General features: G+C 40.0%; 1 pseudogene; it reads left to right on the plus strand.

Annotated features, from left to right (window-relative positions):
• Nucleotides 1–26,462, plus strand: part of LOC134384395 (frataxin, mitochondrial-like) — a 76,650-nt pseudogene extending 50,188 nt beyond the window's left edge.

Raw genomic sequence — 26,462 nt, forward strand, 5'->3', positions numbered from 1 at the left:
AAAGTAGCAAAAGCTCTAACGCCTTTTTTATAGATAAGTCACATTTAACATGACTCATCTACAGGCCACCCATCTGCTTCTTCCTGCTCCTCTGACAACTAGCAAATTCTTTCCAAGTTGCTTCATTTAATTGTCATTGAGTGAGAGTCCAAGTGCCTTGGCTTACTATCATTTTAGCAGATCGTCTGAGTGATAGGTTGCAGGATAGCTATGGATTACCATGGATCACAGATCCATTCGTCCTCAGCTATAACAAGAGGGTAGGTTTAAGTGGCATGAAAAAATTGCTGCGATCCTAGCAATCTAGGCTGTGAGCAGGGCAGCAGCAATTTCTCCTCAAAGGAGGATGGGCAGACTGGCACAGAGATAAAGAGCATAGTTCCCAGAGTCATACTGCCTGGTTTGAATTCCTGCACACCACGTCCTTGATAGATGAGCCTTGGGCAAGTCACTTGGCTTCTCTATGCTTCAATTTACTCATCTGTGAGATGGGAAAAATAAATAAAGTTGTTGAAAGGATTAATTAGACAATCCACACAAAGCACTTAAAATGATTTCCAGCATAGAATAACACTCAATAAATGTTTGCTATTATTATTCTCCTCAGCATAGTGCTTCTCCAACTTTTATGTAAATATGAATCCCTTGGGGAGCTTGTTAAAATGCAGATTCTGATTCAGTAAGGCCAGGGTGAATTCTGAGATGCCGCACGTCTAACCAGCCTCCAGGTGATATCAATGTCTCTGGTCCATGGCTCACACTTTGAATAGCCAGGCTCTGGTACACAGGGCTTGAGAAAGAGTGAATAGATGGTCTCTAGGGAAAAGAACAAGGAAAAAAAGGATAAAAGTTAGAGAGAGAAAAAAAAGCAAACCACCTCAAAATAAGAAAGAAATTTCTATTGATTAAAACTGTCTTTAATGGAAATATATGGCCGCTTCATAAGACTGCACATTCCCTCTTTGGAGGCAGGCCAACTTCTCATTAGACACAGGAGGCAAGTACCTAGGGCCCGTGATTCATTTAGGAGCCCACAAAAATGTTTTAATTTTAATTTCTTTTGAAACCAGAAGAAAAATAAATGTAATAGCAATAAATATGTCATAATGAATTCAGTCTGAATTATAGTTTATTTTATACCAATATAGTCATAAAATATAATTTTGAATATCTTTACGGAACAAAGGGTCTACAAAACCAAACATGCCTGGGACTCAGAAAAATCATTATGTGGCCCTGACTGGATATGATTACAGAGATTCAAGAATGGGGCAAAGAGTGGAGATAGAGGACCCTAAAGTTCCTCCCAACTTTGAGAGTCACTGTTTCTTTAAGATTCTAATGCCCCTGCTTTGCTAGCTGTATCTGCTGGCTATAAACTCACACCTGCAAATACTCACTTCCCGCTTGTCCCACATCCTCACACATAGACCTACATTGCTTATCGCTGCCTGTGAATTAGCAGTTTACAAGCCACCCCTGGAATTTATAATCTATCTCTGCCCTCTTTTCTTCTAGGAGAAGATAAATTATCTTCCAGGAGAAGATAAACAATTTTTATTCTTACAAAATACATTTGATTCCAGACATTGCAAGCCTCTTGCCAACATTTCCTCATTAATACATACATCACCTCATTAAGGAGGTGGAGATTTTGTAATTGTTCTCTTCTTATAAAGTGGGAAATGAAGCCAAGAAAACATTAAATGAGAGCTGCATTTTGAAACTTAGTGGGAGAGAAAAAACTTCTAAGTCGATGGCGATTATGATGATGATTATAGTTGTGGGTATAAAACATACATTAAGCACTCACAAATCACCAAGGCAGTGATTCTCAACAATTGGTAACATATGGAAATTACTTGCGTAGCACTGAAAAGATACCTGGACCCCACCCAAAACTTTTCCCTGAGCATACCCAGAGAACAGAGTATTCTCATGGAAAAGGTTCTCAGGAAAAGGCATGGAGGAGGAGGTGTGTGACTGTGTGTGAAGACACCAGAGCACAGTTCTCCCCAAATGCCAAGCCGCAGATCAGAGCTGTTCTGGGCAGATCCTTCACAACACCACAGTGAACTGGGAGAATTGATGACACGGTACCAAGTATGTTACAAAACTAATACATCCAGTTTCAGAGAATGTTCTTTTTTCCGAGATTATGACTTTCCTATATTTTTTAATATTAAAATATCCTTTCTTTTATGAAACAGTACTGATGTTAGAAAACATTTTGTTTTTGTATTTTAATATCCTTACTTGGCAGTATAAAGTGTTATAAGCTCTGCATCTGGTCCCCAATTTTTAAAATTATTTTCATTGTTCTGAAATCCCAAATGCTGGAAAGCACTACCTTATGCATTTCATTTTATTCATTTCTCTTCTTTTAAAGATAAATTCCCAGTAAGGCACAGTGACTTTCACTCCAGCATGTGGGTTTAGAAGCACAAGCCTCAGGGTCTGCTTTCAAGACCTGGGTTTGTCCCCTGGCTCTGCCACTTTCCACCTGTATGACCTTAGGCAAGACACTTGATCTCAACAAGTCTCAGTTTTCTCATCCATAAAATAAGAATCATTTTTACCTCATGGGGCAGTTGAAAGATTATATGAAATAATGCATATAAAATCACTTTGCATAATGCTAAATAAAGTCATCATTATTACTATTATCATCACTATCATTTTTATTGTCTTAACTCAAGATTGCATGGTTAATGGCAGAATTCAGTCTAGTTTTTGGTTTTTGCATTGGGCTGACTCCCCATCAGGTGATCTTTAAACTACCACTTAGTGTATCTCTTGGGTTGTGTTTTCTATTTCGCTAAAAAAAAAAAAAAATTAACTACTTATTTAATATTCTTTCTGTAATTGCATAATCTGATGCTAATCATGAGGGATAATAGGACAAAAACCAATTTGAGTGACATTATTTTTAAAAAAGGCCTAAATTCTTCAAAAATGTCAAGGTCTTGAAAATCCAAGAAAGGCCAGAAAACTATTCCAGATGTATGATTCTGGATTGAATCTTGGATTGAATAAAAGCATTACTATAAAAAAAATATGGGGACAATTGGCAAAATGTGAGTAACATCTGTAGATTACATAATATTGTATCAATGTTAAATATTTTGAGTGAATATTCTTCTTAGAAGATATACTCTAAAGTATTTAGGGACAAAGGGGCATAATTTCTGAAATTCGTCAAATGGTTCAGAAAAATAAATATAAGAGAAAAAATTATAAAGCAAATTTGGCAAAATGTTACAAGTACCCATCACATGTAAGGCATATGTATGACAATAATACCTGATATTATATAGGACTTCACAGTTTACGACATCCTTTCACATGACTGCTCATTTGATTTGATTCTCTGTGAAGTGCAATGAAGCTAGATCTTATGGGAAGGTGGGGAGGAAGGGTCTAGAATTTCAGCCAGGAAGGCAAAAAATCATAAACAGATAAAAAGAAAATTACCCTCCTAGAGTGTCCTTTGTGTTTACCATGTTATCTTCTACATGCAAAGAGGTTGGCCTTATGTTAGGGGAAAGATTGTGACAAAGATATGGCTCTTAAGTCACTCTACTTACTTATTCAGAGTGTACAGACTCAGAGGCAGCATTCTCACTTTGTGAGAGGTACCTAGGAACTGACATCAGCTGAGGAAACAGAAGGTCCCTGTCTCTCATCTCACACTCACTCCAGATCGGATGCTCACTGCTTGAGGGGAGTGTTCAACAAAATTGCCCTCACATTTAAATCTGTCTCTCTCCCTTGATGAATTGGTTTGGTTTTGCTGAATATATGTAGCTGAATTAGAGGCAGTTCAATGTTCAATAATGGAACTCGAGTAAGGCAGTGTGAAGGATGTGGCTGTTTATGGCTCAGCATCCATACTCACCTATTTCCAATGCTGCAGAGGCTGGAAGCAAAAAACTACATTCTCCAGAATCTTGTTAGGGGACTAGACATGACTTAGGTCCCACCAATTAGATGGATTTAGAAATTTGGGAGGTGGAAGTGGGAAAGAAGCTGTCTTCCTGCTGCTTCTGCTGTTTTCTGCTGGCAGGGAAGATTTTAGTGCTGTTAGCAGCCAGTCTCTGCCCTCATGGGTGTTGAGAGGTGCTTGGTCAATAGGGAAATCACCAGACTCCACATTCCATCACCCAGACAATTCAGAGGAGGAGCAGCAGTAGAAGCTTCTTAATGCTGTCTCTCTGAGCTCTAGATCACAGCTATGCCATTGTGTCATTAAAACCAATAGTTTCAGCCTTTGGCTGCCCTTCCTAATTAAGCACAAGCAATCATTTCACTTGCGGTGAGTTACGCAATATTCTAGAAGCCGTTCTTAGTTCTAACCAGGCTAGAGCACACTCCTATTAATCCTTCAAGCAATTTTCTAAGCACCTCATCTCCTATATTAATCTCCCTTCTATTTAAAATATGTGGAGTAGTTTCTTCTTCCTAGACTAAACACTGGCTGATTTTCCATTTTCCAGATACACAGAGAAGTCAGGCTACAAGAGGTTAAGATGGTGCAGTGCTTGGACGAAGTTCTCACACAGTCGCTGGCTGGGGCATTAGTGCACCTCGTCCATGAACAGAAAGCTGACTTTGTGCACTAGAGTTATCTTACTCATTCAGATTGCATAGTCCTGAGACAGAGATGGCACCTCTGCAAAATCTACATAAGGATGCCCAATGCTGACCAGGTTCAACATATAATAAGTGTTCAATTTATTATTCCATAGCTTCTCTTCAGGAAATTAAAGCAAAATTCCCTTCATTATCAGTTCATTTTTAACTTCCTAAAGCAAGCAAGAAAGGGGGGTGCTCCAGACAGAAATGAACAGGGTGATGTTAGCTCTCCAGATTCAATTATGATGAGTAGGAGTTCAGAAAATATTCAGCAGGAAATTTAACCAGGAGCAGGGGATCGAAACCAAAGTGCCTGTAAACAAATGCATTCTCTACCTTCCTTCTGAAAATAGGAAAGGAGAGAAGAAACATAATGAAGAGTGTTAACATTTATCCAACATTTACTATATAAAAGGCTCTTTCTCAATTTCCACAACAAACTTAAGAGGCAGGAGCTATTAGTATCACCATTTCCTGGGTGAGGAGACTAAGGCTCACATGAAGCAAAGTAACCACCCAAGGTCACACAGCTAGTAAATATCCTACCCCAGGAGGAACACGTATCCTAACCCAGGCTTCTTTCATGCCAAAGTCTGCTCCTTTAACCACTTGCAAAATAATTCTACTCTCCACAAGGTGAATGATTGCCAATGTTTTTTCCACTCCCCAAAATAGTGTTTTCTAAGCTGAAATAGACAACCATTGATTTAACCCAGCAGCCCTCATTAATCAGTTTCTTCAGTGAAAAATAAAACAGCAGGTTCCAGCATTTTTATTCTTAGCTCACTTACTAGGAGAAAGGAGAGGGAAGGAAAAAGGAAGGATATTAGCACCAAGACCCAAGATGATGGATTCAAATCTATCTTTCTGCCTCCCTAGGCAGCTGCCCCTGGGTCCCCAACCACATAGCCCTTTGACAGTTCCATGATGCCAGAACTCTTGCACCCCACTTCTGAATCCAAGCAGGATCTCCTTTCCCTATAACCATTCACTTCCCCACAGTGAATGAGGGCCACGGAATTTTATTTCCCTAATATTAACAATGAGTTTTCCCTCAACAGTAATGGGCTAAAATTCTCATGTTAGAATGATGAATGGATCTGTAGTATGACCCTTCTGTCCTGGTGCTCTTGCTGCTTCAGGGTAAAGTGCCAAGATTATGCCACTCCTCTCTACACCACACAAATGCCCAGTGATTCATTCACAGCAGACCCCCAAGCCTTTACCACTCACCGTTGCAAAGAGCATTTTGGAACCTTTAGGAGTTTTAACCCTTCCCCATTTTTCTTTTCTGCTGATAAATTCTGGAGAGCAGGAGGGATAACAGTAAGACATTCATCAACTTGTGGGGTTTACAAGCAGCTGGTGTGACAATCTCAGCCAATACCACTGAAAGCTGACTTTAATAATGGTCTGTTGATCTCAGCTTTCAGGGATATTGCCTTGACACATCATTCCATTCCTTCTCTAAGCTGAACGTTATAAGGAAGGCTTTCTGAATCACACCATCTAAACCCCAGGGAGGAAGATAAGGGGGAGGCACTCAACTCTTCTTTCATTTGCAGAAGTAACTGAGTAGCACAGAAGTGTGCTGGCCCATTTGCAAAGGTAACTGAACAACTCTTGAATCTTAAAAGTCTGTGGACCTTGGAAGACAATGTAAGCTAAAATCTGAGGACATTAAAGTAGTTGCAAATGTGAGCAAAATCTGTGCCAAACAAATGTTCCATCTTGCTGAATTTCACTGATGTTTTCTAATAATGTCCGTTGAATATTTCCACATTTTTTCTTTTTCTTTTTTTTTTCTTTTGGTGATTGGCCAGTATGGGGATTGAACCCTGGACTTTGGTGTTATTGGCACCATGCTCTAACCAACTGAGCTAACCGGGCAGTCCTATTTCCACATTTTGTAAGATGATCCTTGGATTACCAATAAAACTAATCATTTTTTATGATTAATGGTAATCTAAATTTGTGTCTTCCTAAAAATTTCACTATTTCCAGTTCTGCAAAAATAAAACTCAGCTGGTTTAAACACCATTCCATGATAATTACAGCTTTTGATTACATGAAGGGATATCCGGCTTAGAAATGGTGAGCTGCTATCCTCTGGTCTGACAAGAAAAGACTACACTGAGTATTTCATTTGCATTTGGCAAGTGCTTAGACCAGTGGCCTGCAAATATTTTGCACATGCACACAGCCAACAGAAAAATATTAAGCATGCTCCTTGTATGCTAGGCTGTAGTAATGAAGAGACCCAAACATGTATAATAGCTGAAATACACCGAAGTTTATTTCTTGCTCATATAATAGTAAAAGGTGGATATTCCTGGTAAGTGGGCAGCTCCCCTCCCAGCAGTGTTTCAGGGATAAATGCTTCTTTCATCTCAGGCCTCCAATATCCCCAGGGCCTGGCAATTTTCTGCATCTAAGCCAGAAGAAGAAGAAGAAAGAATGCACAGGAGGCATGCCCGCTTCTTAACAGCCTCGGTCCAGAACGGACATATATCAAGCCCACTCACCTCCCAGTGTGAGAATTGATCACACCCACATGCAAGGGATCCAGGAAAAGTTGCCTCTGTCTGGGCAGCAGCCTACCAGCTAAACTGTATATTCTGCAGTGAAAGACAGATTTTGATGAACAGCTAGTTGTCTGCCACAACTCTCAATTTATTCCTTTATTCAGTCATTCTTATTTATTTATAAATGTTATACATATGTATATATATATATAAAACACTGTACTAATATACATATTGTAAGGCTTATACAGAAACATAAATTTAAAAGAGAAGAAAAACAAGTTTAAATAGAAGTTTTAAATGTTCTTCCTGAAGCCCATTAAATCATCTGTGTCTCCCCTGATCAGGATTCACCCCCTAGATTCACAGCTCAAGACTCTAAGAGCTCCAGGAAGTTAGGTAGTGCTGTTCTAGAGGAGAGTTTTGAGAAATTAAAGATATCACCATCCCCTGGCCTTTCCCATCTTTGTAGACGGCGCCACCATCCATGAAGCTGCGCAAGCCACAGACCGAGGTATCATCCTCAGTTCCTCCCTGCCCACGACCCCCTTATTCAGTCTGCAGCCAGTCCTGTCTGCTTGCCCTCCCAGCCAGATCCAGAATCCCTGCTCATCTTTCTACCTCCGTGACTTCCACCCTTCCCCAGGCACCATCATCTCTTACCCGGATTGCCGTAATAGCCTCTTGTCCTTACAATCCACTCTTCCTGGGACAGCCATTGTGATCTTTAAAATATGTAAAGAAGATCAGGTTATTGCCCTGAGAGCTCTCCAAAGTGTTGACACTTCAAATAAAATCCAACCTCCTTCTTGAATCTTACAAGGCACAGTAAGCATTCAACAAATATTTCTTGAATATTGTTAAATACAGGCATCATTTTTTAAAAAGTCTGAAAAAATACATACCAAACTGTAGTTATCTCTACTGTTAACTGGCTCAATGACATCTTTTATAATTAAAAACAACATTGTTTACAATTTTTGAAGAAGAAGGAGAGGGAGAGGAGTAGAATAAGAGGAATGAAGGATAAGTTTCCAGGTAAATTCTGCTCAAATGACCAGTTGTTACTTTTGTTACTATTTTTCCTCTCCCAATTCAAGCAGATTCCAAGCTTACTTCCCTTGCAAGAAGTTTGTAGCAAGAAAGAGAACAGAAAAGATACTTTACTTCATGGCTTTTTTTGTTTTTCCCAAAGAGCAAAATACATTGAGAAGAATAGAGTTTGATGAGAGGAAAGTGCCTCAGAGGGAAAGTGAGGACGGTATTTCCCACTGAGGAAAAAAAAAAGGCCCTAGGTGAGGGGGAAGAGAAACCCAAGGTACCTTGGAGGAAAAGACCGTATGAATCTGGGAGCTGGGTTCTGGGTCCGGGGCTCCCAGTCTCCTCATGGGTTTCAGGGGTCCAAGGGCCAAAGGAATCCTGTGGGCTAAAGCCAGCAACCGTCTCATTGGAACCAGTGTAGATAATTGTCCAACAATTGCCCTGCATACGACCCCAGATCTTGGCGCAAGTTCTTAGGATGTGAGGGGGATTTGCCCACAATGACGGAGGCTAAATTTCCTGCAAGCCCAAAAGGCGGGGGATCAGGGGCCAAAATTAAGTTGATTTATGGAAACAGAAATATTATATTTCTTGGATACCTTCATGAGTGTCCTAAGATTTACACCCACTATCCTCTTGTACAAAAATGTGCAAGGGATTCATCACTTTCATAAATTAGAACTGATGCAATGTCATTCCTATAATAATGTCAGTCTTACTCACATGCATTCCAATATGCTTTCCTGGGGCAGGGAGGAGATGCAGTGAGAGGAATGGAATGAAAATAGTGCTGGTGTTGTTCTAGAGAATGCGTCTCATGCAGGCATATCAGCGGCACAGGACAGAGAGGGCAAAAGGCTGAGAACCAGTGCTCTACACCCATTTCATTCTGACTTGATTTCGGTTTGTTGTTTGCATCTCTACCCATGCCTACTGCAGAACCTCACACATAAGGAGATGACATGGCACAGCAGTTGAGAGCACAGGTTTTCGACTAATACTGATAGAAATCAAGCTCTGCCAGCTCAACCAGCTACGTGGTATAAAGCAAGATTCCTAGTCCCTCTGTTTTCTTATATGGAGATAACGTTATTCTTATTGTGAGGATTAAATGTGATCATTTTAAGGTGCTTAGCACAGTACCTGTCACATAGTAAGCTCTCTGCTAAACGTTAACTGTTTTCACTAGCTTTTATTGTAGTAGGCACTTAGAAAATACTAAATGAATGAATGAATGAATGAATGGTTTACTTTCTGGTGCATTAAGAGCAGAAAATTATGCAAGAAATCTGGAATTGACCAGATTATCCTTCATTTAGGTGCTGTGCTGTTCTAGTCTGAATTCTGCCACACTTTGTTTTTGCCATTCAAGCACATGTATTCAGGTACTTGTCACATAACCTGAAGCAGTGGTGAGGTACTCATGAGGTCATGCCCCCCTTTCCACCTGGTGACCAATAGCCAGCATTGGCAGTAACTTCAGTTGTGATCAGGAATAGACTTTGTGATTATACCAAAGAATTTTATGCTGTCTTCTGTGGGAATCAATCTTCCAATTTTGGCCTCAAGCAGCATTAGAATAAATCAATTCCAGAAATCATCAGAAATCAAGAAACTAGTCTTTCTCCTGGGGATGTATTTTAAACAACCCTCAGCCAGCAACTCATCAGGATGACCAACTGGACAGCAGTCATTTTAAAACACTCCAATTTTAAAAAATGGCATTGATAAATCATTTTCCAAATATTATCTAGAAAAATTTCTGTGATAAAAGAAAAATGATGCATGAATGATCAATGCCCTTATGTTGCCTTTTGAAATTCAAAACAAAAATCACAAACATGCCATATTTTCTCACATCTTTGGGCCTTTGTCCATAGTGTTCCCTCAGTTTGGAATGTCCTCCACCCCTCCACCCCTAACCAACCCCACAATCCCAGCAGTATAAGTCATGGTAATGTAGTGCTGAGGTTAGCAGTTGGGTTCAAATCCCAGCTCACGTTTCCCGGGCTGAGAGACATTGGGCAAGATATTTCACTTCTCCGTGACTCAGGTTCCTATAGGGATAATAATTGTAGCAAACTTGTGGGGTTTGGGGAAAATTAAATAGGTTAATATTTGGAAAATGCATAGAATAGGACGGTTTCTGGTACCTAGTAAGCATGACATAATTGGTGTTATTACTGTCCTTCAAGTCCTAGTACCTGCTTTCAACACTTGTGGAGGTTCTTTTACTCCCCTGGGCAGAGACACACACCTCCTCTTCCATGCTAACACTTGTCTCCTTTGTAGTACATATCACACTCAATTACACTGTCAGTGTGTACATCTGCCTCGCCACTGTGCCAAAGTATAAGGAATGCAAAGGCAGTTATTTGACCCTTAGAGTCTTCAGGCCTTACAATAAAACCATGAACATGGTAGACACACAATAAACATTTGGTTAATGTATGAATTCATTAATTAATTGCTATTTGAGCTTTCCAAGCTTCCCATGCAGTTGGTATTTTCCCCTCTTTATATGAAACTGTTAAGTGATGGCTGTGGCTGTGGCTGCTTCTAAAGCCAAATGAGGTAAGGTTTTGAGCTATCTCAGAGACTACAATAATCACTGTTATCATAAAAATTCATTATTAGCAATATTAACAAAGTGGATAAATGTTATTACTGGAATGGCAGCACATGTCACCTGTAGAGATAAACTTAGTTTCCTTTGGTAATTCTCAAGCACTGTATCCCTCTGGTCTTGCTGGGATATGGGATGTGGGACATCCCAGCTCCCAGAAGAGATCTGCAAGGGGTTACTCAGAGTCAATCTGCAAGTGGAGAAAGGCCTTGGCAGGAATGTGATCCAAGAAGACACTAAAAATAGCAAGTCCATCAAAGGCCAAGGGAATTTCTCCTTGTGAAAGTGAAAAAGGATGATGAAATAAGAAGCTTCCTGGCAGTGAAAGGAAAACATCCTGTCTGAGCTGGGTTGTGGAAGGGGAACCAGGAAAGTCTCTGGCTGCCTTGGGAAGGCAGTGTGGAGCAATGGGGAGAGCACCAGATTCGGAATCCAAAGAATCAAATCTCAGGTCTTCCATTTGATGAGCTCACTTTCTTCTTTTTAAAATAGACAATCAGAAGGAAAAAAACCTATAAAATGCCATATAAATGTAATAAATTATCCTATATAGTTGAGAAAGTCTCCTCCACCCATGAATTCACAGAATGGGTTCCCACCTTGAGCAGAAGCCACTTCATCTTTCTCATTCAAGGGCTGAAAAGAATGTCTCTGCCTCCGTTTCATTTAAATTAGCAAGTTCTCAGGAAGTTGAGGGGAAAAAAAGCCTTGCAGGTTTTCATGAGACAAAACTTTTCATTAGGAATCTGCTTTTGGGGGGCTCTATAGCACTGAAATGCATGAAACTGTACAGTGATTTTATTCAGCAAGAATCAGCTTCTGTTGTTTGGAGCCAAGAACTCTAATACAATTACATTTCCTATTTCTCAGATGTGGAAACTGATGCTTTGAGAGGTCAAATTGCTCAAGATCACAAAGTTAGTCAAAGACAGATCAGGGATTTGAACCCGGGCTGTCATAATGCAAAGCCCACATTCTAAACCAGAAAGAGTATAACCACAAGGTCATAAAACTGAGTCAGAGTTGAGGTTTTTTAAAATTGGAATAAATTATAGAAGTATCTAGTCTAACCTGAAGCTCTGAGCAATAAAGTGTCAAAGCAGAGGTGACAATCCAAATCTTCTGATCTGTAATATGAAGTGCTTTCAGTGATGCCTTCTCGTCTTCATAATCCTGTCACTGTTTGCTTTATGTATTTTCAGACTAATTTTTAAGTGCATTTAGGTTCAAGAATATTATAGAGAAAGAAGATTACCACTATTTCTTGCATCACACACCTTATTTCTGTACTTCATTTCTGTCTTACTGAAGTATCCTTTAATAATTCTCTCAGCGAGGGTCTGTTTTTTAAATTATTTATCAGAAAATGCCTTTATTTTTCCTTCATTCCTGAATGGTAGCTTACTTAGATATACATTCTAGGCTGAAAATTATTTTTTGTCCACTCTTTCAGGATATTATTTCATTGTTTTCTGGTCTCTGTTGTGGCTGATAAGAAGTTTGATATTGATCTACCTATATCCTTCTTTTGTGGTTAATCTGTTTTTTCCTCTAGTTATTTTTAATATTTTAATTTTACTTTGATGGTCTTCAGTATTACCCAAATGTAAGATTTGTTCTTATTTATCTTGCTTGGAACATGCTCTGATTTTCATTTTTAGTACCCTTGTCTTTGATCAGTTCTAGATAATGCTCAGTCATAATCTCTTCTAATATTGACTCACCTCTCTGAGATAAACTGCTAGTTGCCCTCCAATGCCCATTTTTCTCTATTTTTCCTTTAAGAATAGAACTATCAGATTTTTTTTCTGGGAACATGGATAGAACCTCTCTCTAATGCTTTTGAGATATGAGGAGTGATATGTGCTTCTCTGGATAATACCTTTAAAAGATATGGGCTTGTATGCGCCTTTTGTAATCCTTGCAAACTCCTCCCATTGCACCCTTGCCTGGGATGCAGACCTGAGGACCAGAGCTAAATTAGGCATGTGGGATTCTGAAACAGAAACCACAAATTGAGAATAACAGAGCCACTCTACCAGCCCCTGACTTCTAGACTGTTATATGGGAAAGAAATAAACTTCTGTCTTGTTTAAGCTTTTATACTTTGGGATCTTTCTCTCTCGCTCTCTCGCTCTCTCTCTCTCTCTCTCTCTCTCTTTCTCTCTCTCTCTCTCTCAGTAACTTTTATCATCTTAATAATTGTATCCCTATTCTCTCTACTCTCCCCCTTTTTTATTCTTTCCTTAATATGTATGTGTGTGTATACATAAGTGGACATGTGACCTTCACATTCTAACTTTTATTTCTCCTATTCATATATTTTTCTATCTCTTTATTTCTCTGTCCTGCATACTGGGTGATTGCCTTAGTTCTTTCTTCTAGTTCATTTGTTCTCTCCAGATGTTTAATGTGCTATTTAACATGTCCCTTAGAGTTTCTAATGTTAACAAATATATTTTTAATCTCTACACTTTCTATCTGGTTCTTTTTCAAATAAATCTGTTATTTTTTTTTTCACAATAAACTTGATGGATTTTGGACGTGGCTGGCACCATTGTGCACAAAATAAGCACCAGCACAAAATAGCCACCGGCCCATCTTCCACTCCAGCACCAAGCCCCTCTCTCCTTTCCTTTATAAGAAGCCTCCTGACTTAGAAACAACTTTCCAGCTTCTGCATCAGCGCCGTTCTCCACCCAGTTACATCAACCTAATGGTCCCTCCCCTCGTACATTTTGCACCCAAAAACTAATATAAACTCTCGAAAACCCATTCTTCCAGCTGTCCCCCATTTTCAGGGCAGATTTCTTTCTTTAATAAAGCTTGAAAGGTACCCAGCATCTCGACTTACTTTCTTTCAAAACTATTCTTTCATTCTATTCCTTCCTTATGTCTCTGACATTTAAGAGATACTTGCAATAGACTGAATGTTTACGTACCCCCAAAATTCATATGTTGAAAGCCAACCCCCAATGTGATGGTACTAGAAGGTGGGCCTTTGGTAGTTGATTAGGAATTAGTGTCCATATAAAAGGGACACTAGAGAGTTCCTTCAGCCCTTTGTCCATGTGAGAATACAGTGAGAACCAGGAAGAGGACCCCCACCAAACACCAAATCCATTGGTGACTTGATCTTAGATTCCCAGCCTTCAGAACTGTGAGAAATAAATTTCTGTTGTTTATAAGCCACCCAGTTTATGGTATTCTGTTATAGCAGCCTGAACGGACTAAGACAATACTTATTTCACAGCTTCTTTCAGATTTTTTAAATTAACACAGCTCTTGGGTTGCTAATTTTCCTGTTTTTTATCTTCAGGTTCCCCTTCAAGGTGATTCATTTCCTCATTTGGTTTACAATTTTTTTATTAAGAGTATATCTTTAGCAGGACTGGTTATCCCAATGGATACTTGTGTGCTTAAATTGTGCAAACACAGCAGTTTGTTTCTAGTGAAATTCTGAGGGTTCAAAGGTCCTGGGCCAATTTTTATGGTAATTTCTCAGGTTGAGATTTCTATATCTCCCAAGTAGCATAAATTTGAATACTACATCTACTCGTGATAAGGCCTGGGGACAATTACATTTTTCCCACCCGCAGTCCCAGACCAACTACAAGCTTCCTTCCTCCTTCCCCACTACAATTGTCAGTGTTTCCTCCGGTCCCTTCTTCATGAATGAGGCAACCCTCCACCTGGGCTCCAGAGTTTATTGACAGAACCCTGTCACAGGATTACCAGATAAAATACAGGAAACTCAGTTAAATGTCAATGTCAAATACTAACAACACATTTTAGTATAAGTATGCCCCATTCAACTTGTGGGACATACACTAAAAGATGATTCACTGTTTATCTGAAATGCAAATTTAACTGGGCTTCCTGTATTTTATTTGCTAAAGCTGACAATCCTATTCATAGAGCCTGGCCTAAACATGGCCTGAGACCACATGACCTATACCCACATGGGCCTCAACCGCCCAGCCCCCAGATCCTGACACCTGGATGCAATCCCAGCAACTTCAACTACAGTTATCACTCCGGCTCTGAGTTCCCTTTTCACACTGAGAATGGGAATATTTTCCTTACTTTTCTCAATAATGGTTGTACATTTTAAATTGCTGCCACATTTTATCTAGATTTTCTAAGTGACAGTGGTAGGAGGGAAGGCTTCTCCATGTCAGTTAGTCTGCCACGTTGTCAGAAATATTTTAATTACTTTATACACGGCCCTCATCATCCAGCTAAGCACTGTACTATGCCGTCCAATGGGAAAAAAAAAAAAAAAAAAAAAAACTGTAGCAGGGAGCAGTTAATTCACCCAAATTAATTGAATGACAAGGGAATGCCCAGGAACAAGTCTTCATGACTTTTGCCCATCTCAGCAAAAGGAAGTTTTCTACAGAATGGATTCTTCAAAGAGAGACAAACATGTCCCAGTTTTAGCTAAGGTTTGACTTCCCCAAAATATGAATATTCAAGGATCTTCTTTTTATTCTTTAGGCATAAGAAAGGAAGTAAAATTCTGACTTCGACTTCCTGCATTTTTATTTCCACTGGGCCAACGAAAAGATAAGAAGCTAGATGATGAGGTTAAAATAGAAAATGATTAACTAAAACAGGTTGAAACAGGTTCATTCTAAGACTTTAAATTAGTCAAAAACCTAGAAAATGAAAGACACCGAGTCATAGGAAAAAATACAGTGGTTTTGTATTGAAATGCTTCAGAGAAAGGCTCCTTTCAAAACAGTTCTACAAGTTCCCGGAACAGAAGACTTGTTTTCATTTTAGATTTGGAAAATCCCGTGAACCCAAAATTCCAAAATCCTCTCCACATATTTTTTTACTTTTTTCAGTAATTCCACATCCTTCACATGGTTTCCAGGCAGAGCCCAATTTGGCCTGGATCCCATATTCACCAACAATCTCAAATTCAGACCCTTGATACAATCTCACAATGAAGTTTTACTTTCTGTTCTCATATTCTGTGTGTTAAAAGTATCAGGTTGTTCAAGATAAACATTTTAAATATACCACAATTTTTGAAATTCTCTTTTGATACATCTAATTTTTTCTTTTTTTTAATATTTCAGAAGTCTTAAAAATTGATCAGTGCCCTAGGCTCTCTGCCCCTCTGTCAGGCTCTGCTGCTAAAAATTCACATTGTGTAAGCCTTGAAGCATGTGTATCCCTCCCAAACAGTTCCCACATGGATATGAGTTCACATTCTGCTAATAGGAATTATTTATAATTCAAAAGAGAATGGAATAATGCTTCTGACACTTATCCCTAGACCCAGAACCTATTCGTTCCATGAGATCTTTGGCTCTAACCCATCTCCACCTCCTGGGTCTGGAGTACTCCTAGAGGGAGTACTGCCCCTAGGTCCACCCCACTCTAAGAAAACTCTGGCTGACAGTCTAAATTATGACTTACCTAAACTCTCAAAAGAAATTAAATCAGTAAACTATAGGATTTTAATATATGTTTTATTACAAAGTAAACTATGTAACTTGGAAAACATTTGGAAAAAGCATAAAGTAGAAATCACATATCGACTCACCACTTAGATGTTTCTCTGAATAAAATGTGTTTTTCGGCATAAAACACATTTTTAACAAAAATGGAATCATACTCTACAAGTTTTAGAACTTACTTTTCTCACTTATATATAAATTGTGAACATTTTTCACCACATTAAATATTTTTCTATGGTACCATTTTAGTGACTACACTTTCCATTTCATAAATGTGTTCATTTAATCAGTCCTCTGTTTGGGGCCATTTAGATTGTCCCCAGTTTCTCTTAACTCTGTGGTAATTATTGTTGTGTAAGACCTGTGCACCATGCACAAATCCCACACACGCAGGGATGGCTCACTCCACAAAGACCATGAGACAGAGACCGCTGCAATCAGGCAAGAGGAGTTTTATTCCAGCATGCTGGGGTCACTTAGTCTCCTGGACAATACAAGCACTTTTTATACAGTTTTTTGTGACAGGATGAGTTGTTGGTTATCTGTGGCGCCTTTAGATTTACAGGTAGGTTTTAGCAGGCTGGCTGGCACCCCGATAAGGAACAGCGCATTTCTCAATCGTTTATCTTCCCCGGGGTCTGGCCAGGTGGCCTTTAGATAAGGAACTAGTCAGTTCCTGGAGCCGGGTGGGGGTCATTCGCTTCCTGGAATGTTTAGTGTGCTCAACCCTGCCTGACCTTTATATGGCCCCTTAGAAGCTGCTTTACTTAAAATGTTTTTAGCAAGCATTTGTTACAAAACTGCATATATTAAAGTTATATTTTTCTACAATTCCCCTGCACTTGTAGAAAAGTTATTCTTGCAGCCAGCCATGATTATCACATCCTTAGGATAAATGCCCAGAAGTGGAACTAATAGGCTGAAGAACATGCACATTTTCAAGATTTAAGGTACACATTGCTAAATTAACTTGAAAAGGTTTATCAATCCCACCAGTGTGTAAAAGAGCACCTATTTAGTATTTGCTTTGAGGAATCTTGTATAAAGATAAACTAAGTAATTATCTATAATGCAAAATTATTCTCTGTATATGAAAAAAATTTGTGACATGGTTCCTTTAAACAGTGAGTTCTCCCAGTACGCTTAAAACATTATTCAATTTAAAACATGATTTTAAGTTTCTGTGGAAATTTTCTGTAACACAACTAATAAAGAAAATAATGTATTTCTCTATTTGACTTTTTTTAATGGAAAATGCCACCTCTCAAATGACTCTTTCTCTTTCTATCCTCATCCAGTCTGAGAAGAGATACCACGGTGCAGCACCATTATTCTGCTCTTAATCCGTCTTCTATTTCATATTCCATTTCTCATCATGCACTGGATAAACACAGCAGCGCTGACATGATGAGAAGCCTTCCCTGAAGACTGCAGCCCACACTCATCCATCCCTCCACTGAACTCCTATTATACTTATTGTCTGCACCACACAATTAGCACATTATTATATACTGTCTTATTCTCTAATTGTCTGTACCACACAATTTAGCACTTTATTACATTCTGTCAGATTCTGTAATTGTGTCATGTATTTTTATCTTATCACTCCACCTAGATTACAAGCACCAGGGTGGCAGGGCCCCTGCCTGGTCCTTCTTTGCCATTCCCCATGGCACCAAACACTGGGCCAGGCACAAGAAAGTAGAGTTTCAACAAATGCTGGTGGGTTTATTGGTTGGTAGGTGGGTGGGTGGTTAGGTTGGGAGATTGACTTCGTGATGGGCTTTAGGTAGGCTGAGTTATCTAGAACCTAGTGCAGGAAATAGATAAGGTGCTGGGTGACAGAGGACTTGGGCACCATAGCCATTCCAGCCACTGTCCTTCAGTCTGACATCTTTTGTTACCCAGCAGCTCATTTAGTTTCTACCTAAGTTTTTCTTTGTATATAGAACAGGGAAACCAAAATGAGTCACCAGACAATACTGTTTTTAAAATCATGTGGAAGCACATGTTTTTCATCTGAAGATTTTACATTATAACATTCTTCAACTGGGGAGGCATTTCTGTGTAGAGGAAAGAAGTCATGTTTTGGAATTAGAGCGACTTCTTACCTGCTGTGTGATTTTCAATGAATTGTTTAACTTCTCTTTCTCTCTCTTTCTCTATCTCTCTCAAACTCTGATTGCTATTTGCTGAAATTATCCCAATGACTGTGATTATTTGTGATACTGCCACTGAGTCTCCATAAGTCTGCTGGAGTATTCTTATTTTTCCCAATTTCTGCAACTATCATGCCTGGAAATGTTAAGTATTATTACTAACATAGTAAATACAATTAGTACCTCTGTCTGTCTCCCACACCACCTGAACAGTGTCTGCCAAGGCTGTGATTCATGGGTTTGCTTCTCAGTAAATGTGGACAATAAAGTCAAATAGAGTTGCACAATTTATCTTTCCGGTTGAAGTCATTTACACCAGTGGTCTATCACATGACATCACATTTATTTCTAGTAAAAATATAATAAGAGAACACCCAATACCCAGCATTAACAAATCCATGCCTTAGTCTGTCACTTTTACTTCTGCTCTAAACATTTAGGTGAACTGAGCACTGAGTTAGCCATATTTCTCTGAACTTGGGTTGATACAAATAAAATGTTCTGTCCCTTTGTCATCTGCCTTCCCCCCTTCTGATCAATATGTTTTGCTGTACTGTACCCTTTCATGTTTTTGTCCTTGTTTTGTCAACTGTCAGGTACACAATAAAATTTAACTAGTCAAATAGTTGTTGAACATGTTATTCTCTCAAAATAAGATCAATTAAGCTCCTCTTGTAAGTGGTGCTATAACCCTGGGTCTTCTCTATTCCTGCGGACCCAAGGAGCCTTGAGAAACTTGAACGGTTACTTTGTAAGATAGAGGATTCTCCTTAAGAATAGCTTCTCTCTTTTCTTGTCTGGCTTATTTCACTTAAGATAATTTTCTCCAGACTCATCCATGTTGCTGCAAATGGCAGAAATTCATCGTTTTTATGGCTGAGTAGTATTCCATTGTGTATATATACCACATTTTTGTTATCCAGTCATCTGTTGATGGACACTAGCTTGGTTGCTTATTTTGGCTATTGTAAATAGAGCTGCAATGAACAAGGGAGTGAAGGTGTCCCTTCAACATGATGATTTCCATTCCTTCGGATATATATCCAGTAGTAGCATTGCTGGATCATATGGTAGCTCTATCTGTAGTTGTTTGAGGAATCTCCATACTGTTTTCCATAATGGCTGTGCTAATTTACAGTCCCACCAACAGTGTAGAAGAGTTCCCCTTTTCCCACATCCTCGCCGGCATTTGTTATTCTTGGCCTTGTTGATAATGGCCAGTCTAACTGGGGTGAGATGATATCTCAATGTGGTTTTGATTTGCATTTCTCTGATGACTAGTGATGCTGAGCATTTTTTCTTTTTTTTTGTCTTTTTTTTTTTTTTTTGTCTTTTTCGTGACCGGCACTCAGCCAGTGAGTGCACCAGCCATTCCTATATAGGATCCGAACCCGCGGCGGGAGCGTTGCTGCGCTCCTAGCGCTGCACTCTCCCAAGTGCGCCACGGGCTCGACCCACTGAGCATTTTTTCATGTACCTGTTGGCCATTTGTATGTCTTCCTTTCAAAAGTGTCTATTCATCTCCTTTGTCCATTTGTTAATGGGATTACTTTTTTTTTATTGTATAGTTGTTTGAGTTCTTTGTATATTCTGGATATTAATCCCTTGTTGGATGTATAGTTTGCAAATGTTTTCTCCCATTCTGCGGGTTGTTTTTCTGCTCTGTTGATTGTTTCCTTTGCTGGGCAGAAAGTAAGAAACAAGGAAAGAAAGAAAGAAAGAAAGACCACTACAATACATTGAACTTACAGAAGGAGGGAACAAACCTAAGGAAGCTAGAGATGAGGGGGGAGAAGGGAGGAGGCTTGGGGGTGATAGGTCAGGTAAAGGACATAAAGAAAAATCAAAATTTGCAATAATTAATATGCTAATAATAAATAATAAATAATTTAAAAAATAAATAAAATAAAATGGAAAGTGTTTAAATTGTAGAGTACTTTTAATACCTTAAGCCTTATTACTTTTGAGTTAAAATAGTTGGGATTCGCTGTTCAGGTTTGTCAACACCTCAGAGTTGCAAAATAAATTTTAACTGAATCATCTCTCTTTAAAATAACCAAGCCCCATGCGTGACGTCGAGAAAGCAAAAGGGTAAGATGGAAGTCCAGAGAGTATTTAATTGTGTGAGGAAACGTTCGCTGAACTGTGTTGCCCAGGAGAGGGGAGAGAGCTCTGTGCACAGCGTAACCTCAGTGAGGGGTAGTCACATTACAGGGTCAGCCCTCTGGGAGGATGGCCAGGACCGTTGGCATAAAACCCCACATCACAATGGCTCCACGTCCATGCCTGCCAGCTCTTCAGGAAGTCTATCTAGTCTTTTCCAAGGATTTCCCTCTCCAGAGGTTTTGAGAATTCTTAGTGGTGTTTACACACTTCTCAGAACAGTCCCCCATCACTCACATCATCTAATAGGGGTGCAGAAATGCAGCTGTAGCAGGCCACACACACTCACGTGACAGCAAGTGACTCTGCCTGGGGGCTTTCTGGCCCCCAAGGCCTGCTCAGCAGAAACAACAGTCCCAACCTCAGTACCCACAAGAAATGCTTTATCTCATGGGTCATCTCATTTTAAACCTCTGAACTACCCTGTGAGGCAGGTACTATTATATTTTCAATTGACAGAAGCTCATAAAGGTTAACTAAATTCCTTCAAGTCAACCAGCCCTAAAAAAAGAAAAAGAAAGAATAGGTTCTCTCCCTCCGCATGTGTTGTCTGAGTTTCTTTACAATGGGCCATTTCCTGTTGAGTGTCTATGCTACTTGGCTGTGTTCACTTATTCTTTCAAAAAATTTTATCAAGGTTGACTGTGTAACAGGCAGGGGACTACATGCTGGAGATACAAAGATGAATACCACACAGTGAGGAAATCAAATTCACACACTCAAGGAACCCACAGTCTAATGGGGAAGCAGACATGCCAGCAGACAATTCCCACAGAGGATACAGACGTGAATAGAATATGTGAGGCAGGGGTATCGGCTTGAGCCCAGAGTGCCCACCACCACCACCTTTGGTTCTCTGTCATAGACTCATGTCTGAACCCTACTGCCAGAGAACCTGCGAGTAAAGGGAAGGGGCTCAGTGAGACAATGAACACAAGACTTGCTGCTTTTGGACCCACGTGAAAAAATGTGAGGCAAAGTAGAAGAAAAGGAGCTTCTTGCCACAAACTTAAGGACAGTGTGGTTGACAGCCTTGGGAGCATTGGGCTAGAGGAGCCTTGGCTGAGAGTGACTGAGGTGAGACACTGCCCCCCAGTGGCCTCATGGCAGGGGACATCTACAAGGAGCTCAGAGTGCAAGCAGGAAAGGATGGGAGGCAGCACACTGGAGGTACCACTGTATCTCCCAGAAATAATGTGGAGAGGGGAGGGAGGGGTTCTGCACGAGGCAGGTGGAGGCACAGCCAATGCAATGTGAGTTATACACTAACCTAATAACTCCTCCTATCAGCGCTGCTGTGTAGATACAACCGAAGGAAACGCAGGCTCTTTTTTTTTTTTTTTTTTTTCAGTAAAGAAACGATATTTATTGCTTACAGTTTCAGAGGCTGGGAAGTCCGAAGTCCAAAGTCCAAGGAACACATCTGGTGAGGGCCTTTTCCTGGTGTAACTCCATATATAGCAAGGCAGGGTATTGCACGGTGAGAATCAGCTGAGCAAGAGAGAGCTAAGCTTCTCACTTGCTCTCTTTTAAAGCCACCAGAATCATGCCCATGATCACCATTAAACCATCAATGGATTAATTCATTTACTAGGGCATGGTCCTCACGATCTTACCACCTCTTCAAGGCCCCACCTTTCAATTACTATAACAGAATTTCCCACCCTCTTAACACTGCCACAGTGGGGATTAAGTTTCTAATGCATGAAAATTTGGGGGACACAATTCAACCCATAGGAAATGCAGGTTCTGTACACACACAAGTTGTGGGAACACACACACATACGAAGTGCTTATTTCTGGTCACAAGATTAAGCAGAGTGATGTCTATACTGGTTAATGATGGAATTGAGGTCTGGTAGATGGAGAGACAAGAAGCCCAAGATAAGTGACAAAAGGAGATTCACCCCAACATTGGGGGTTGGGGGGACCGAGTGATTGTGAGGGGGAGTTCAGCCAGGCGTCCGCTTCCCCACAAGTAGAGGAGCTTCAGGAAAGCTCTCAGTGGAGGATCCAGCAAGATGGAGCTAAAGGAAACGGCCCTGAGGCTGGAGACAGACTGAAGTCAGATAACTTGGCAGAAATGTCAAGAACCAAATTCTAAAAATGAGACTTATCCCCCAAGCTGAACAATATGAAATTCCACCTACATGCACCTGCTTAAATAAAATTCAAACAAACAAACAAAAGACGTTTCAAACGGTATTAAAGGGCACAATGAAAAATAAGTCCCTCCTGCCGGCAGTCCCCTTTCCTAGAGAAATGTTTGGTAGCTGGTGGCATGCACCAGTAGAGACCCACACAGTTGTTGAATATTTCAGTACTTCCTGACAGGGTGGTAAATAGCCACTGCTTCAAGCCCCTGGAGTGCTGTCCCCAGAGCTTCCATCTATCATTAAAGGGTCAAAGCATAGACATTAGGGGACCTCCAGGATCCATCCAGCTGTAAGGCCAGCATCCATCCCTGCTTGCCAATGCTGAACCAGTTGTGAAATTTTTTGAACATCACTGTTTTCCTTCCAGAGATATCTATGCATATACAGATATATTCCCACATGTCTCTCTTTTTTCCTTTTAATACCAATGAAATAACTGAATAAATACTCTTCTGCGTTTTGCTTTTTTGAGCCTCCTTGGTACACCTTTAAATGCATGGCCAAATACAGAGTGCATGTTTTTCTTTCAGAGATAACATAATTCAGACTATAGCTAAGACGCCTAACCTGAGGAATGGGGCACAGAAATAAAGAGTGAGACTTTGGAATAAGCTCTGGGAGCTTTCCATTAGGCCCACATGAACCTGGCTGTTAGGGACAGTGGAATTGACTCTGAAGGCTGGAATCTGAATGCACTAGTTCAGGCTGGCTGTGCCCTGGAGTCTTAGAAGAAAGCAGAGGAAGGACTAGATCAATAAGATCTGCCTGGGTGCCCAGGAGGGACCCAAGCCTCCCAGAGCCCAGACTACTAGCAGCCAAATTCAGCTGTTACTCAGAATCAAACCAGCCTTGGGTGGAAGCAAATTAAATTTTCAATTTCACTTACCTCACTGAATTCTTTCCAGGAAATTTTCCCTCAATTCAAAAGGGGCACAAAATGAAATTCTTCATAAAACAGCTAAAATATATTTCTCTTAATTGTCTCATCTTTACCTCAAATGCTGAAGGAAGCATAGTGTTTTATTTATGAGAGAGAAAATACTTATTAACTAAACTTGAACAAGATTTTTAAGCATAATCTATATATCAAAAAGTCAAGACCACCAGGTGTACTCTTTTTATAGCCATCTTTATCTTTAAGACCCAAAGAATCAGTATTTGGGAGTGGGGGATACTTCATTTTCTTTGTCTGATTTCTATGTTTCTATACATCAGTATTTTGTTATTTTAGTATTGACAGAGAGAAAGAATGAAGAAGAACATTTAAAATTGAAAATGTAAACTGCACAGATTTTTGAGGAGGAGGATGGGGAATGGGAGCAGAAAAATATTATCTATTTCGGTAGTTGGCCACAATAATCAACCACGTTGTATATCGACAAAATAAAATAAAATAAAATATTTAAAATATATATATATATACTATCTAATATTTTTATTACTTCCTGATGTTCCCAGAAACTTTCAGTTTGGAAAAAACTCATAAAAGAGAAAGCAATTTCTGCTGATAGACTGTCACCTAGTGGTGGGTTTGTGCCTTAGTCATAATATGAGCAGCTATTGAGCTTTGGGATGTTTTTAGAAGACTCATTTATTACTCTTTGAGGTCCTCCAGGGAATCTTTTATGGTATTGTCACAAGTACAATATAACTCACTTGTGTGCTTTCCAAAGCCCTAATGCTCATGCAGGCAATAGCTAATACATCCTTCAAAAGGAAGTTTTGCCTCTGTAATTATTTGAATATTATTCAAGAAGCCCTGCTAAGCAAAACTAATTTTATTACCTTTCTCTTCTGTACAATCTGTGGTACCCTTATAGTTGACTTTGCTGATAGTCAAACTAGGCCCAAATTTTCAAAGGTTTTCCCCATTATTAGGTGGTGACAAAAAAATATATGTAACCCATTGGCCACATCAGTCTAGAGATACAATTCAGGAAGTCAGGGTCACAAGTCAGCAAAGGGGCAATGTTTCCCAGGTTTAATCCAGGAATCCCTCCATTCGTGCTCTCAAAGAGGCATGATAGTCCTGTTCCTCCAGTCCTGTGTCTCAGTTGCTTTCTCATTTCCCACTCTCTGTGTGACACCATCCCTCTTGGCCAGATAGGTTCCTCTGTTAACACCAGTCATCAGGGGAGCAGCCTTCTCCCATGATGAGGTCTACATTCAGGCCACAGAGCTAGCACACTGCCCTCAGTTATCAATATCCACTCTGCATTCCATACTATTTCAACTATTTATGGAGTACAGGCACTACGTATGCCACACAGAACAGAACAAACAGACCACAAACACACTAATAAGTTGTGAACGGAAGGGAAAGAACTGGGTGTTAGGAGGAGAATGTCACTTAGCTCGGGGGGATCTGCGTAAGGTTCCTCTTAGGAAGGCTGCATTTGAGCCAAGATCTGAAGGATGAGTAGTAGTCAGCCAGATGAAGAGCATTCTGGGCTCATGTAAAAGCAGTGATCGTGGTAAGGACTTGAGACTTCTGAGGAACTGAACAGAGTCCAGAATGCTATAAACTAACTCCACCAAATAAAGGACACCACAAAATTCCAGGAGGTTAAAATCTGCAGTTGCTATAGAAGCATTATTCATAATAGCCAAAAAGTGGAAACAACTCAAATGTCTATCAACTGAGAAATGGATAAATAAAATGTGGTATATCCATACAATGAAATACAGTCATATGCCACCTAATAACCTTTCAGAAAACAATGGACTGTATATACGTTGGTGGCTATCCCATAGAGCCCGGGTGTGTAGTAGTCTGTACCATCTAGGTTTGTGTAAGTACGCTCTAAGATGTTCATGCAAGGGCAAAATTGCCTAATGAGGTATTTCTCAGAACTTATCCCCATCTTTAAGTGATGCATGACTGTATTATTTGGCTATAAAAAGGAATAAAGTACTGACTCATGCTACAATATGGATGAACCTTGAAAACATTATGTTAAGTGAAAGAAGCCAGACACAAAAGACTATGTAGTGGCCACTGTCCTGACCCAGTCGGCCACCCAGTTCGTGCCCCAGACCAGTCCAGACCCATGGCCAGAGGAGTTTGTCCTACTCTGTGGCCACCAGGGCCTTTGCATTCAAGCCAATCTGAACCTCCATTGCCTCAATCAAATTCTGAATGGAAAAAAGCAGAGTGTCTATCTGATGAATTGGAGGAAATTGGGAATTTGGGGCAACCCAGGTTCTCTAGACAAGACAACCTATGAAAGACTGACAGAGGAAACACTGGACTCCTTGGAAGAGTTTTTTGAAGACCTTGCAGACAAGCTTTCCACATTTGAGGACTATGATGTCTCCTTTGGGAGTGGTGTCTTAACAGTTAAACTGGGTAGGGATCTAGAAACCTAGTGATCAACAAGCAGACCCCAAACAAGCACATCTGGTTATCTTCTCTATCCAGTGGACCCAAGAATTATGACCAGACTGGGAAAAACCGTGTGTGCTCCCACAACAGTGTGTCCCTCTATGAGCTGCTGGCCACAGAGCTCACTGAAATATCAAAACCCAAAATGCGGGCTGGCTGGTTAGCTCAGTTAGTTAGAGTGTGGTGTTATAACACCAAGGTCATGGGTTCGGATCCCTGTACCATCCAGCCACCAAACAAACAAACAAAAAATAAATTGAACTTACCTTCCTTGGCCTATTCCATAAAAGGTACTTGA

The sequence above is a fragment of the Cynocephalus volans genome, chromosome 8, assembly GCF_027409185.1.
Source record: "Cynocephalus volans isolate mCynVol1 chromosome 8, mCynVol1.pri, whole genome shotgun sequence".
Classification (NCBI taxonomy): Eukaryota; Metazoa; Chordata; class Mammalia; order Dermoptera; family Cynocephalidae; genus Cynocephalus; species Cynocephalus volans.